The 13,460-nt window shown below is 39.8% G+C and overlaps 1 pseudogene; it reads right to left on the bottom strand.

Moving 5' to 3' along the window:
• Positions 1 to 479: 479 nt before the first annotated feature.
• LOC115737196 lies at positions 480 to 7,157 on the bottom strand (annotated as a pseudogene).
• Between the last annotated feature and the right edge of the window lie 6,303 nt (positions 7,158 to 13,460).

A 13,460-nucleotide genomic window follows, 5' to 3' on the forward strand; every position in this document is an offset into this window, starting at 1 on the left:
CTTACATTCGATATTTAGAAGATTTTTCTATTATTGTTCCTTTTAATGTATATTTTAAATGACCTTGAATTTTTAATATAACTAAAATATAATTGTAACTACCTGATGTAGCGGGATCGAAGCAAAAAACTTTAAAGTGAAGGATTTCAAATTTCTTTCGTGTTTCGGATAGAATCGGGAATATACCTATCGAAAATGGTTCCATTGTAATTATATTCGTGCCACAATTGTGTTTGCTAATCTTATGTTACTATGCCGTGTATCAATTCAACTATGTATTCCCATACTTATCACGCGAGAAGGCTGTGATTTTTTTTTTCCATAAAAAAAAAATAGTTTATTACCAACATCCATTATGTAAAATTGTGAATTTTAATCAAGAGATGTCTAGAAATCTTTCGAAAATGTCTTACGCATAAGAATATTTTCGTTCGCAAGATTAAAAGATAGCGTGCCGAATTTTAACAATATATAGACTGTTGCCAAAAACCAAATGTCTTCAGACAAGAACAATTTTACTTGCAAAAATATTAAAAGGTTACACATGACACAACTTTATTAATATTATGAATGATTTATCTACAGCACACTGAATGTTGCCCGAATCTCTCTCTTCAGAGGTGCCCGCAGTCGTATGCTGTGTGAGCAATTCGGTCCTTGAAGAAGACGATCAGAATAAGAACGCAGACCATCTTCACCACCATGCACGAACCTTCGTTGAGCTTATTGAACACGTAAGACAAGACGGACAGCCCGAGGAGCCTCATCCTCCTCTCCTCCACGTAATTCGCCAGCGCCTCTTCGCATTTCCTCCTGCAACTCCCCTCTCCATCTCCTTCAGTGATCTCCGAGAGCTTCCTCGACAAGCATCTCGCGAGCACGATCGCGTCCTCCAAGCTCGCACCACCGCCTTGCCCAATGAAGGGGCTCATGGCATGCAGCACGTCTCCCGCCACCGTCACAGTCCCCTTCCAGAACCTTCCGTAGAGTAAGTCACTACAAAAAAATAAGGCTTTAGCCACGAAATTTGCCACGAAAATTTTGGCAAAATTCGTCGCTAATGGATTTTGCGACGAATTTTGCCACGAAAAAAAATTCGTGGCTAATACGGCAACGCAAAAATTAGCGACGAAAAAATGAAATTTCGTCGCTAATTTGCGACGAAATTTGTGACGAATATAGTTCGTCGCCAATTTGCGATGAAATCCTATCGTCACCGATTTGCGACGACATTTGTGACGAATTTAGTTCGTCGCAAATTAGCGACGAATTTTGCGACGAAAAAATTTCATCGCTGATTTGCGACGAACAAATTTCGTCACTAAACGTTGCCACGAAACTTAGCAACGGAAAATAATTCGTCGCCAAGTAAATTTAGCCACGAAAAGTAAGAGTTCGTGGCTAATTTGTGACGAGATTTGCAAGGAAAATATTCGTAGCAAATTAGCAATGAAAGCATTTCGTCACTAATTTGCTTGCGCCTAATTCAGCTTTACGAAATTTAGCGGCGGATTTTTCTTTTTTATTTTTACCATGAATGTTGTTTAGGGATAAATTTGGCGACGAACTTTGCGACCAAATTTGTTCAACCATGAATTTTGTGACGATCGGGCATGGGACGAATTTTGCGACGAACTTTTATAATTTGTGATCGTATAATAAAATAATTTATTTTAAATCTAATTAAAAACAAAATTAATTTCTAGAATTTGTATTTAACATTAATAAAGCAAGATCTAAATATTATAATAATATGCAAACAAAATACATTTCATCTACCATTCTTTTTTCCCACAGATTTAGCCAAAAATAAGAGAATGTCGTGAACTAGACCCATTTGAAAATCTTTGTAAAAGCTGCAGCATGTATTGCGTTTGCCAGGTGAGGGACCTTGTTAGTGCTCAGTCCTGCCATGTTGATCATCCTCCTGCATAATAAGACTTGACATGAGATAAGGGATATCGATAATATAGCTAAAGTGAAACTTTTTATTTTGACCAATGTATTTCTCGATTGTTTCTTGTGAGCTAAACCTTCATACGTTATAAGGAAAAGACAGGAGCTTGCTGAACATCCCCGAAAAGAAAAGAACTTTACGGTATAGCAGTTTGCTGAACATCCCTGAATCAAGATACAGTAGAGCCGTTTACTGCATATTCCTGATTCAAGCTTTTAAACATCCAGAACATAACACATTCGTGAAAATGGAAACCTCCAAGTCAATGGTTATAGACCCTGCCTGAAGTATTTTCTTGTTTAAAGCCAAAGATCATGTACATAACGAACTCCATTTTCTACACTTTCTACATTCTACAATAAAAGGACAATAAACTAGTTCTGTTGTTATTTCCCTCTCATCTAGTTAACGATATTAGCTACAACAAGTAAGAGATGTACTCAACACGCATCTTACATCACATATTCAGGATGAGTAAGACATCAACAGCATCATTTTGAATTGCCTCTTGCTTTAACTTCCCTTCATTACATACATCCCTCTATTCACACAAAAACCAAACACTAGCTGAGCAAACGTTTCTGTCTTCTCTGCTAAGTACAATATTCAACAAGATCCTGCAATTACATAGTAGCAGAATCCTAAATGCTAAGGTGACAATAAATGGCTTTTCCAAACTACCTATAGACATAAATCACAGGAAGGCCCAACCTTTTTCCATATTGTAAAGCAAGCCAACCAGTAAAAGATACATATGCCACAAACAAACAAGCATGCTTCAATCGGTTTGCACTAACTGTGCAAGGAAGCATCCTGGTTGGACACAACCAATGCCGAGATTTCATCTGTTGAAAGAGTCTGATAAAACTCATTGATATTAAGGAGGTTGAAAAATCAGTAACCACCCCAGCAATTGTTTCCCATTTCCAATATCTAGCTCTGATCTTGCCGGTAACCAAGGATTTGAAAATCTCTAAGAATCTGACGATGCACAGGCCACATTAAATACCTTAGAAACCATGATGCAAGAGAAACAAAAGAATGTGTACAGGCTAAATGTAATTCAAGAGTAACTTCAAAAAGAAATGCAAATGCAGCATTTGGAAGGTTACATAATGGCGAATACGATCTTTCATGCCAGAAAAAAATCAGACATTGTGGTCTACAAGTTCAATAACAACTGATGTGTGAGCAGATAAGACAGTAATCAAGTATTTGTCCAATAACACTAGCCATCTTGCTTCCACTTTTGTGTATTCAGCTACAGTCGTCATTATCGTGGGGGTGGTGCCATCAAACCGTTGCCATAAACCCTTAAAGGAAACAAAACACTAGACCTAATAGGACATTGAATTATAGCACAACAAACATTACATTGAACGACCACTTACTTGAGATTCAATCCAGGCTTATTAAGGAGACTCCTTGGAACTTGACCAGTCAAATTATTGTTTTGCGAGAAACTGAAAGACAACAAGCACAAGACATAAGATTCATACCCTGCAAGTTACATCAAAATCTTAGCAGAAGATGACATGCAGGCAACGCAGGTAAGCGTGAAGCAGGAGCAACCCATCACTACACACTATACATCCATATCTGAACAGAAAGCAGTGAAAATGCCTATATGAGCAAGATGAACAAAAGTTGATGACGACTGTGCTCCCCAGACCAATTCCACTAACAGTGCTCGGCTTCTACAACTGAAAATCCGGAAAGACAAACGATTAGACAAACCAAACAAACCCCTCTTTCGAAGCAATTGCGCAATGAGCTCAATCACCTAAGGAGGGGTGTTGGGTCAAGAAAATAGATGGGGTCGAAGAGAGGGTCGCGGTGCGGTATGGACAGAGGGCGAGGCAGGGTTCTTGGCCGGGGCTGGGGTTGGAGGCCAGCGACAGGACGTGGCGGAGCGACGAGAGGGTGAGGCGATGCGCGGTTGAGTGCTCGAGGCCAAGAGGGTCTGGACGCGGCTTTGGTGGGTGTCGAGGTCCGGCGAGATGGGATCTTGCAAGTCGAGCGAGGGGGCCGCGATGGAAGCGAGAGAGAGGCGAGAGAAGACGATGAAAGGAGAGAGGGTCTCAGACACGCCTCTCTTTTTCTCTGTGGGGTGACCTTTCCGACGAATTTTTATTCGTCGTAGATTAGCGACGAATATGAAATTCGTTGCTAATTTGCGACGAGAACAAGGTACTCGTCGCTAATTTTGCGACGAAAAATACTTATTCGTCGCTAATTTTGCGACGAAAAGATAATTCGTCGCAAATTAGCCACCGTCACATTTCGTAGCTAATTATTCATCACAAAATTAGCATTTTAAATTTAGCGACGAAATTGTTATTCGTTGCTAATTAGCGACGAAAACAGCCATTCGTCGCAAATTAGCGACAAATGACAATTTTTGTCGCTAATTTTTAAGAAGAGAATTTCCGAGCTAATTATTCATCCCAAAATTAGCATTTTAAATTTAGCGACGAAATAGATTTTTGTCGCTAAATGCTTAGCAACAAATTTGCGACGAAATTTGGTTTTCGTCGGTAAATGCTCAATAGGAGTTTAGCGACGAAAAACACTATTCGTCGCTAATTATTTTTTTATTTTTTTTATTTATATCGTATTAGTGACGAAAATAGTGATTCATCGCTAAATTTAACATTTTCTTTGTTATTTTTATTCATAGTTCTAATTTTGCGACGAAAAGAAGAGTTTGTCGCTACATATTGCTAATTTTGCGACGAAATCAACGTTCGTCGCTAAATGCTTAGCAACAAATTTGCGACGAAATTTAGTTTTCGTCGCTAATTGCTCAATAGGAGGTTAGCGACAAAAAACACTATTCGTTTCTAATTATTTTTTCATTTTTATTTTTATTTTTATTTATATCGTATTAGCGACTAAAATATTTATTTGTCGCTAATTTTAATTTTTTCTTTGTTATTTTTATTCATATTGCTAATTTTGCGATGAAAATAATAGTTCGTCGCTAACTTTTAAGAAAGAATTTGCGACGAAAAAAGACGTTCGTCGCTAATTAGCGACGAAACGTTGCCTTTCGTCGCAAAAGATATAGCGACGAATAATATTTTCGTGGCCATTTTCGTCGCAAATTAGTGACGAAAAATTATTCGTGGCCATTTTCGTCGCAAATTAGCAACGAAAAATATTTCATGGCCATTTTCATTGGAAATTAGCGACGAAAAATATTTCGTGGCTATTTTCGTCACAAATTAGTGACGAAATTTGTTTCCGTCGCTTTATTCTTCGCTAATTAGCGACTAATTGTTTCGTCGCCAATTTCGTCGCGAATAGCGATGAATCTTGCTTTTGTCGCTATTTTTGTCGGAAATTAGCGACGAATTTTTTTCGTCGCAAATTTTTCGTGGCAAAATCCGTGTTTTTTTGTAGTGAGTCCCACGGGGCGCGGTACCGGAACCGCATGCTCGACAAGGAGCTCTTGTCGCTTCCCTTTATCATCCCTGTCATCTCTGCGGGGAAATTCTGGATCGACTGGAGGCTTAGCATCCTTATTAGCTCTTGATCCCTCGAGATAGTCCAATCTGTCAAATCAATTTGTGATAGATAAGCAGGAGAATAATACGCCAAGTTAGCCGATAACGTGGAATGTCACACTAGGAGTACCTTGGGAGGTCCAAAGACGAGTTATAAACCAGTAGACCAAGTTATCATTGACCGGGACCGATCCTAATATAATGCCGTTCGTCTTGGTGATGGCGAACACGTTGTCGAACTTGTGGCCGGCAGGATAACTGGTGAATCCTGTCACCGCAGAGGTATAGGAAACCTTTGTAGGGTTCATCTCCAGATCATCCAGCACAACCGAGTTTACCCCGTCACATCCGATTAAAACCTGCCGAAGATGCACGACGCTTCTCCATGAGAGATTACTTATTAGGAAACTTTGCTGAATCTAGCTAATGTAGATGATCAAAAGGAATGATATGGCCGCTTTTCGATAGCAATTGGAGAGGTTTCTGATGAACCCAAGTTATCATGTATTACAGTCGAAGTGGAGATAGACATACCTTTGCTTTTAATGTGGATCCGTTACTAAGTGAAGCACCGGAAAGAAAGTAACCGGATCCATTTCTATATACAACACGTGACATTCGAAACGAACTGTTCCGTCAGGCAGATCGCCGGCCAAAGCTTCGATCAGCTCACTTCTTTTAACACATCGAACTTCTCCCTTACTACAGAATTTCAAACACTTGCAAAGTCAGTCATTCATGAAGTTAGTAATTGTTCATCGCGTTGTTATCGATCACAGTTTGCATTATTCACTGCATCGGCTGCATAGGGTAGTATGACTGCATTACCCGAGAGGGGCTTCAGTCTTGATAAGCATGCTTGATCTGCTGTCAAGCCTTGCTTCCCGAAATCTGTTCATATTGACCATTAGTGTTTAGAAAAACCCAAGTATTATATAGTTAGCTAGAAGTGTATTAAACGCATTTCGCCATGGGAAACTTTTCCTCCTTATTTATTCTGCCACAGGAAAACAACAGTAAGACTCCTCCAGTTGATGAAAATTTAGTTTATTGACAAGAAAACATCGGCATTGATTTGTTTGTGACCATAATCTTTTCACTAACCTGATTGTCCTTAGAATTTTGACAGAATCGAGCACGCGAAATATGAAGACTAAAGTAGTATTGAACTGTTAAATGGATTTTCTTTTACATGGATGAAGAAGCATGCTATGTATGAAATAGGGCAGCCGATAAAGAGAGAGCCATACGCTTCAAGAGGCACGGCATTCTTCCTGATCTTGTCGCCAACGCCGAGACAGTCAAGTGCAAGCCACCCGTTGGTTCGAATGGTAATGGCAGCTCCAGCGGAACGGAGAGACTCTGAACTCTCCAGCACCAAGATCTCGATGCCCTTCCTGCATGTTCTTCTCTCTCAGAAAGTATCAAGGGAGCGAAAAGGCAAAACAAACATATTGTCGAACAACAACAAGGATCATAGTAATTCAGGCTTATTTTATCTAGCACATAACTGAATGTATCAGATAAGTATAAAGATACCTGTGAAGAGCGAGGGCAGTTGCTAGGCCGCAGATGCCACCGCCAACAATGACGACGTCTCTCTCTTCGACTGCCTGCATTCTCTCAAATACGCGAGTGCCGAGTGCTTCAGCCACAACTTTTACAAGCTTCTTTTGATTTTGAACAATGATTAATTGATGAATATGAGTATTAGTTTCTCGAGAATCGAGAATAAATATACCTTTCAAAATCGCACACCATAATGGAATTTTTAAGAGATCACAGTTGACCGCACTTACGATTCTCACCTCCAAGTCTTGTCGGGGCGGTTGCCTGCATGACTATCCAACTTGCCATTTTAGGCCGTAGTTTTGACTTTAAAGGTGGTCTCTACCCAGTGCTTGCATAGGAGTAATCTTAGGATGGAGATCCTTGAACAGACCACTTTGTCTCAAGTTGTATCCCTATGTTTAGAATGACACTTACTAAAGAAGTGTCGAAATACTGTGCATTTCTGATTAAATCGCAGGTTCGAGAGGTTTTGAAACTAGTGCTTCGAAGAGTCGACTCACAACTTCTCCCATCAATAACACATATAATGAAACTTCTGACTGGACAACTCGGCCCGCAGGCCTTACAACACGCTGGCTACTACTTTATTAGGGCTGGAACTCCATGATAGCTCACTCCCATGCAGGCGACTGACCTTCTTAGAACCTGGGGGTCTGCCAAAGTCTTGGATAAGTCCGACTAGTCTACCGTTGTTATTCAGAAACCAAACTACAAATTCCACTGGAACTACCTCTATTCTACCCAAATTAAGCCATACAATAGATTTATTCTAGTTAACACCACACTAGAACCAACGCACTCTAGGTTCTTTTTTTAAATGTCCACTCCTGTAACCGTGCCGATGCGCTGGACCGACCGAGCCATGTTAGTTCCTTGAAAAATGAAGGGATGAGCACACAGCCCAGAGGGAAAAAGCAGTGGTTCCGAGATAGTGTAGAAGTTATAATACCCGATGTTGTGAACCCAAAACTAACCGGTGATTCATCACTCAAATTCTTCAAACACGACATTGGTTATAATGCCAAATATAAAATTATAAATGTAACATGCTTTCCTTTCCGCTTTCGGGTTATTACTTCCCGAACCTTTCATCATCCATAACAACTTTTTATGACACTTGTCACAATGTCAAGCATAAACGAAATAAATGCAACATGCATTCTTTTCTTTTCACTTTTGGGCATCCTCTTCCAAACCTCTGATCAGAACTTTCGGTACTGGGTAATGTCATCACTGCACGTGAACAACGACACGTCGAATCATATCATCCTTAAGTAACGACGTCTACACCATCGCCTCAAGTAAAAATTTTAGCGAATAACGGCAGATCCATCCATTGTCATGAACAATGATCATTAAAGGTTTTCACAAATACATCGTTACCCCCGAGCCCCTACACCATTGCTTTTCTCGCTAATGGTGGCGCATCGATGTCTTTTAATGGCAAATACATACTTGCACACGCATGATCTTTTTATTATCTTTGTTTAGGATTATCATATCATCTACACATTCTAATAAAATTCCTATACCACATGCAATAAGGGAAAAGTACATTCGAACCGCCATAACTTTTGTACGGCGTTCACTTAAGTGCCATAACTTTTAAAGCGTTCACTTAAGTGCCATAACTTTAAAAGATCATTCACTTGAGTGCCATATTGACGTGAACGCCAGAAAAGCCGACATGGCAGTACAAAAGCCGACGTGGCAGCCGGAAAAGTTACTGTAGCACGCCGAAAAAGTTACTGTAGCACTAAGTGAACAATTTTGCTTCGAAGTAGCACTTAAGTGAACAATTTTTGAAAGTTATGGCACTTAAGTGAACGTTTTGAAAGTTATGGCACTCAAGTGAACGCCGTACACAAGTTATGACAATTCTAGTGTACTTTTTCCCATGCAATAAATACTTATACACACAAAAATGGAGTTATTTCATAACCTATCTTTATGTTCCGGCTTGCATTTCATCTCATTTATAACGAATAACCAAGCAATCCACTTCAACAAGCATTAAACTAACATCCCTATATCAAAACTAGTAATCATCCAACATTTTTTTTTATGTAGAATTACCCAAGAACACACGAGGGACGAACGAAATTGTAGCTGTACAAGTAAAGACCAGTGAAGGAGGCATGAGGGAGAGATGACGCATGGGCGCGCACGTGCGTGCGTGCGTGCGTGTGTGTGTGTGTGTGTGTGTGAGAGAGAGAGAGAGAGGTGTCGTGACCCTTCTCATTGAGGCCTCTCCTCGATGGATGGGCTAATGGATTACCGATAGGCCCACCTTATGGAAGGCGACGGGCTTACTCGGCGTGGGCCCTCCTAGACCCATACCAAATCACAACGGGAGTATCTTTTCGAGTTTTTTTACGATAACGATCGATCATATTCAACCTTAGTGTGGTTGGGTGGCATGTACATCGTGTGCATGCAATTGGAGTCGCCACTGGTCTTTCTTGGAAGGTCGATCGGAAACCTCACCGAACGACTGGGAGAGTCACTCAATTCTGCGGAACTAGAGGTTTTGGGTTCGAGGACTTGGTTACGTCGGTGTCATTACCAACACCCTTTCGATATCTAATGATGAGTGATTATCTTAACTAAGATTTCATGCGGGCATGATTTTCGGGTGAGGTGAGTTCAAAATGGGTTTTCATACAAGTCGGAAGACTAATCCTATCAATCACAACCAATGAATGATTGCGCAATCAAGTACACAAATAAAGCACATCAATGCACATCAAGGGTTCTCTAGTATAACCCTAATGGCTTAGAGAGGGTGTGATTTAAGGCCAGGGGTAATTTGGGAAGATTTGGAGACCATTATCGGAAGGGAAAAATCATCATTTTTGAAAAGATCAAGGGTTAAAACACCTAAAATAGGCCTTGACCGGTTGATTGTGGTCATTTCCTATTTTTCAGAATTTTTTTGAAATTTTTTGGGAGACGATTTGCCAAAAAGGAGAAATCGTTATTTTTGGAAGTTTGGGAATCAAAACACCAAAAATAGGTGATGGCCAATTGATTGTAGCTATTTCCTATTTTTGGGATTTTTTAGAATTTTTCTGAATTTTCCAAATTTTTTGAATTTTTAATGAAATTTCCGAATTTTTATGATTTTTCATTATTTTTATTTTTATTTTTTAAAATTCCGGACAGGGTTAACAGGGTCCGCGCCTCTCGGGCGCCGGCCTCAGACTGTATGGGTCCCGAGCTAGCCTAAAAAGACACCATTTTAAGGAAAAAAATTTGACATTTTTTTTGGAATTTTGCTCAACCAATGGAGCATCTTGTCGGGCAAATATCTCGACCCTTAAAAGTAAGTAATGGAAACTGAATGCATCATGGGAAACTAAGAAGAAAGGGATTATCAAAATGATTGATGGTTTTGGAAAAACTTGACTGAGCGCTTCGCAACAACATCGTGAATACGCTCACTTGGTAGCCAACACCTAAAAAATAACCAGCCCCTAACTTTGCAGCTCATCGGGATATTTTTGGAAGCAAATAACTTAATCCACATAGACAATTATACCGAACCCAAGGTACCAATGTGAAGTGCTACATATAGAGAGAAAAATGGATCAAAGAACCATCTCAAAAGCCCGAGAAATCACCAAGAAAAATAACTCTAAAGTGGCGGGCACGCACTACTTTCAACACTTCGAAAAATTTTCAATGCCCGGGGATGGTTCACAGAGGCATGTTCGTGACTGATTTTCTTGCACTCTGATCATAACTTGCACGAGAACCATATATCAATACAAATATCTACATATGAAGAATAACGTTAAATAAAAATGACACTTAAAGCTTGCAAGACGAATGAGAAAAACACCCCGAAGCTCAAGGGTTTGAGCTATTTTCACCTTAGAATCAAACTAGCAGGGAGGTATTCACAACCTCATATTTCACTCCATAGTCGTAACCAACTGTCGAACCACATACCAATGCGAAGAGCTATGTACTAAGAACAATATGAAACAAGAACGACTCTCAATGCATTCACCACCAGAGAGAAAATCTCCATAAAAATCAAGTGTTTGGATTGACTAAAACCTCGACATTTGGAATTTTCAAGTCTGGAAAAACTGCAGTTCATGAAGGCGAATTTAGAGGGATATCACTCATGCATCACTCACAACCAACGAGCAAACAACATATCAACATGAAGAGCTACACATGAAGAAGAGACTCGGCCAAGAATGACTCGAAACACATGTAAGAAGAGAGAGAAAAACGACTCCAAAGTAAGGAAGGCGGACTGTTTTAGGAGCAAAACAGAGTAAAAACCAGATTGACAAGGCAAGTTCAAGCTTCCATATCTCAACATCCACACATCATCAATGGAAAAAATAAACATAATTATGAAGAATTACATACATAGAATGCAACGAGCTAAATAACACCCAAAAACAAGCACGGGAAAGCAATGAAACATGAGCTCGAAGTTGGGGATTTGAATAAGATATGGCATTTTATCGAACATATGGCGCGCAACATAAAAAGCATGAATCGGGGACATTTCAAGTTAAACCAAAGCACATAATCACTCACATGGAAAGTAATAAGTACAGAGACATGTATAGGTGAGGTCGGTTTGGCCCCGTTCAACCCGAAAGTTGAATGGGACAAAAGCAGGCAAAATACTCAAAACCGGACAATGGTTGGTTGCGAAGGGGTATTTACATTACCTTTTCGGGTAGCTTCGGTGACGAGAGGCGGTGTGTGATAGCTCGTTGGAAAGTAGGGGTGTTGCTAAAGATGAAATGGGGTGGTTTTCACTCAAAAACCTCTTGGCCTTCTCGGTATACTCCTCTAAAAACGCTTCGTCGCCAGCTCCGGATCCCTCAAACATGAGCCATGGCCGCCTTTTTTTCTCTTAAATTTTCTCAAATTCGCCAAACGTCGCGCTCTCTGACGTCCCTTACCACTTACAAACAACGTCCCACAGCCTTGTGCACGCGCTCGGCCTTCGTACGAGCATGCCAGCTCACAAAATTCCCTCTAATGGCCCTTTTTTTCCTTTTCTCTCATACCTAAGGGCCATCTGCCCAACTTCGTACCATTTTCATGCGACACCTGTGTCCACAAGACTCCAAAAGGCGGGGGGGAATGTTCTGGAATGAGGTCGGGGTGAGGACGTGGCACGGGGTTTTGCGAAACAGCCTCTGATTTGGCCGGGATTTGACGGGTTCGGCGTTGGACGTGGGGGTACGGGCAACGGCGTAAATGGGAGTGGATCTCCCGGCTTCGGCGACGAAACGCTGTCAAATTAGGTTCTTTAGAACCGGTGACGAGTTAGCTTCAAAGTCCAATCAATTTTGTCCGATTGGGTGCTCAATTTGGTCAATTTCCGAAGGGATGCAGGTCTACGCATGTAAATGGGTGAAGGTTGAAGATAATGAATGGTATTGGGTCATTGGGTTAGACTCGCCCGACCCGGCCGACCCGATTTCACTATCTTTAACAAAGTGACCTTTTTTAATCACATTGAAGCTGGAATTGGGTTCTACAACATGTTTTCCATTTGAGAGATGTGTTTTGGGGATTAAATGGTTTGATTTAGCGTAAAAACACCAAATCCAAAGTTTGACCGGGTAATGATTTTGAATTGTTCAAAGCCTAAATGATCAAATTAATTCAAACTAAGACACCAATGGATTCGGAATGACGAAAAATATAGGGTAGGAGGTCTAAACTTTCATGGGTGTTCCCGGGAAACATTTAATTTCTTTTTTAGTGAAACCGGGGACTAAATTGAAAATAAAATATGTAATTAAGCCATTTATGCCAAAATTGAACAAAATGTTGGCAAAGGGACCCAATTCCAATTGAAGGCTCTAGATACCAATGTCATAGCTTATAAAAAGAGAAAATTAAAATTAAAAGACTCAAAATGGAATTTTTGGACTCGATTCGGATTTATGTTTGCGAAGGAACATAGTGACCCAAATTGAATTTTTGAAGTTTAAAGTGACCAATGTGAAGAGAGAATTAAAACAAAAATATTGACTATTTTTGGGTATTTTTCTGACCTCAAATGCTATTTTTTTTTTGGCTATTTTATAATAAAATAAATCCGCAAAATAATAAAAATTGAAAAAATATTTTTTCTTCAAAATTGGTTCCTAAGGCTAGGCCAAGGCTTCCAAAGTTGATTTTACGATTTTTATGATTTTTTTTTTAACTATTTTAAAATAATTTTAAAAAAAATAAAATGATAAAAAATCAAGTGTCAATAAGGGGGCATGAGAGCTAGAGGGGAGGAGTAAAAGAAAGAGGGAATGGGTTATGAAAAATGGAAGAGACCCCTTCCCTATTTAAAGTAATTTTTCAACTTATTCCCCAAGTTGTATTACTATTCATGCATTTATGAACCTTCATTTTTCTAAACTTTTTTTTTTCAAGTTTCA

This window comes from Rhodamnia argentea, chromosome 2 (genome assembly GCF_020921035.1).
Source record: "Rhodamnia argentea isolate NSW1041297 chromosome 2, ASM2092103v1, whole genome shotgun sequence".
Lineage (NCBI taxonomy): Eukaryota > Viridiplantae > Streptophyta > Magnoliopsida > Myrtales > Myrtaceae > Rhodamnia > Rhodamnia argentea.